General features: G+C 38.3%; 1 protein-coding gene across 2 annotated transcripts in view; it reads right to left on the bottom strand.

The window, feature by feature from the left end:
- LOC106880847 (DET1 homolog) overlaps positions 1-3,323 on the bottom strand; it is a 133,156-nt gene that overhangs the window by 1,858 nt on the left and 127,975 nt on the right. The window lies entirely within an intron of this gene.

The following is a 3,323-nucleotide window of genomic DNA, read 5'->3' as shown; positions in this document are numbered from 1 at the left end:
AAAAAAAAAAAAAAAAGAAAAAACCATCGTTAACCATTCTCTGTTTTGCGAAAAAGACTCCATCTTTAGGGTATCAATATTAGCATTATCAATAAGACAGTGAGCTGGCAGAATCATTAGCATGCCGAGCAAAATACTTAGTGGCATTCCGACTGTCTTCATGTTCTGAGCTCAAATTCCATTGAGGCTGACCTGGCCTTTTATCCCTTATGGGTCAATAAAATAAGGATCATTGTAATTGACTTAACCCCTACCCTATCAAATTGCTGGCATTGTACTAAAATCTGAAACTAATATCAGCAGCATCTGCAAAGGATTTTGACTTTATTTCAAATCAATTTTTCCCCCCTGCATAAAGGAGCTGATAAATTGTATTTATTTATATTCTGCCATTTGGAACAGATACCCTACAATCCAGGCTGCCAACCACATGAGTATGCACACACTGAAATATGTCACCTAAGACTGAAGTAATCCATTCATTCAGCTGTGATGACAACAAATTGAATAATTTGACATTTAAGATATTTCACTTGAGCAGAAGTGTGTGTGTGTGTGTGTGTGTGTGTGTGTGTGTGTATAAATTAAAAACGTAAAATTAAAACAGAACACAAAGGATTCTGCGGTACACGTGTTTCAAGCTTTATAGTCGTTGCATCATTATATGGGTATATGATAGATAGACAGGATGGTATAAAGCTATCTTCAGCCGCAAATATATTCTTTCCCAAGCATTATATCACAAAGAAGAAGTCACCAAGAAAAAAAGTAAAAGACAGAGAAACAGGAGAGAGAAAAAGTGGGAGTCCACTTGGTATTATCCATTGTAATATCCATTGTAATATGTTTATCCTTTAAGTTGATACATTTACATAAAAGTTCATCGGTTTTCCGAAATCTGTCCACATTGTGCCACAATACCCTGAATTGTGTTCTCTACCATCTCTGAAAGCTCCCTCCTCCATCACATTAACAGAAGGTCACATGCTTTGAGGGGACAGATTATGGTTGATTAAACCAGGTCCTTTCACTGGTCCTTATTCTATTGAGAACTCCCCCCCCACCTAACAGGCAGAAAAGCAAAGACTGTCACCAATAAGATTTGATCTTGGACTGTAGAGAAAGTTAACTAAATATGACAAAGGCATTTTTGACCACAGTCCACCAATTCCACCATTAACCACCCTATTGATTTCGTAATTAGTGAAGAAGTAGTGGCTGTGTGGTAAGTAACTTGCTTACCAACCACATGGTACCGGGTTCATTCCCACTGCGTGGCACCTTGGGCAAGTGTCTTCTACTATAGCCTCGGGCAATAGTAGAAGACTTGTGAGTAGATTTGGTAGACGGAAACTGAAAGAAGCCTGTCGTATATATGTATATTTATGTATGTGTGTGTATATGTTTGTCCCCCCAGCATCGCTTGACAACTAATGGTGGTGTGTTTATGCCCCCGTAACTTAGCGGTTCGGCAAAAGAGACCGATAGAATAAGTACTAGGCTTACAAAGAATAAGTCCTGGGGTCGATTTACTCGACTAAAGGCGGTGCCCCAGCATGGCCGCAGTCAAACGACTGAAACAAGTAAAAGAGTAAAGAGTAAGTCTTGATAAGGTTACTGATGACGATGACGATGGTAAGAAGAGTGGAGAAGCAGGCAACTGGATGAAAATTCAAAGAGAAGCAAAGGATATGAGGTGGTGGTCATATAAAAGCAAGACAAGAAAGATGGTGGTGGTGGTGGTGGTAGAAGGGTTAATGAGGATGACAACAGCAGAGCTGATTGGATGTACGCTGAGATTAGGGAAATGATATTTTATTACAATGGCTTATTATTATTATATTAAGAAATCAATAACAAGTTCAAATAACAAGAGCAGAGACGATGACGACGATGATGACGGTGATGGTAGAAGGAATAATAGTGACAATGATTGTGATAATAATGGCGGTGACAGAGATGCTGATGATGATGATGGCAGCTATGAAAATCAAGCACAAACAGTGATGTGTATGTATGTGGTTTATAATGTATGAGTGTGTGTGTGTGTGTGTGTGTGTGTGTGTATGTGTATAAGTGTATGGTCATGTGAATACTAAGTGTGTGTGTGAATGCAGTCTGTCCATTCATCCATTTGCCCATCTGTCTGTCAGACAAAACATTATCACATGCTGTATGTGGGACACTCCTGCATTAGATAATGTAGTTCTCTGTACAAGACAGGAGGATGATGGTTGTAATGCTTTTGGTCAGGACTGGCCTGGGGGCTAAGCAACAACATAATAGAGGGTGGTGGTGGTGGTGATGATGGTAGAAGTCACAAGGAAAGAAAATGTATTGAAATTTCATTTTTATAGACGAACCTTTTCAGTGGAGGAACAAGAGGCCAAGTCAGCTCTGAAGTGATTTGAACTTGAATCAGATTGAGGTATAACAAATTACTATATTGTGCTCACCATTCAACTAGTTTCACCATCTATCACTCCTAGAATTCCAGTGAGTCCTTACAGAGATGCAAGGTCACAAATTCTTAAAGTTGGCGTGAACAATACAATATATTAACCCCTCAAGCATTCAAATTATTCTATCAAACGTAGTACTAGCTCGTTCGCATTGTTTTAAATTAATCATGCATTGTCTTGTTGCTTAGAGAGGGAAATCTCATACAAGCAGCACCCTCTGGTTCCAATCTTCCATGTAAACATGTTCAGCCACGGGGGAAATATTACCTTGTTTGGAAATGGGTGAGAGTTGGTAACATGAAGGGTATCACAGCTGGAGAATTCGGCCTCAACAAGTTCCCTCCAATACATATAAGCATGAAAAAGTGGACGTTAAAATGATGAAACGCATATACAAACACACTTGTGTGTGTGTGTGTGTGTGTGTAGACAGGTATCAGGTAAGAAGGTAACATACAAACAGCAGCAAGAGACCTTTGGACAGTGTTAGGTGAGTGTCACAGATATTGTATCATAATAGGTAAGGCTGATTGATAGGTTGTCAAGTCTCAAATAAATTAATGTGATAAGCTGGGTGGGGTAGGTTAAAAGGGAGAGTGTATGACAGAAAGAGATAAAGGGAGCGAGAAAGAAAGGCAAAATTTACCTGTCAACGTAAGTGAAGTATAAAATATACAGGTAAGAGAGAAAGAGAACTATGTTCTATAAGTAGATATATATATGTATGTGAAGTACGTATATTTGTACATATATATATATGTGTGTATGTGTGAAGACATTTTTAAACTATCACATGCACTTACTTAACAGGATATCAATTTCTTCATAAAAATACATAAATATATATATATATGTATATAT

Source organism: Octopus bimaculoides, chromosome 15, assembly GCF_001194135.2.
Source record: "Octopus bimaculoides isolate UCB-OBI-ISO-001 chromosome 15, ASM119413v2, whole genome shotgun sequence".
In the NCBI taxonomy this organism is placed as follows: domain Eukaryota; kingdom Metazoa; phylum Mollusca; class Cephalopoda; order Octopoda; family Octopodidae; genus Octopus; species Octopus bimaculoides.
This window is presented reverse-complemented; position numbering and strand designations above follow the sequence as displayed.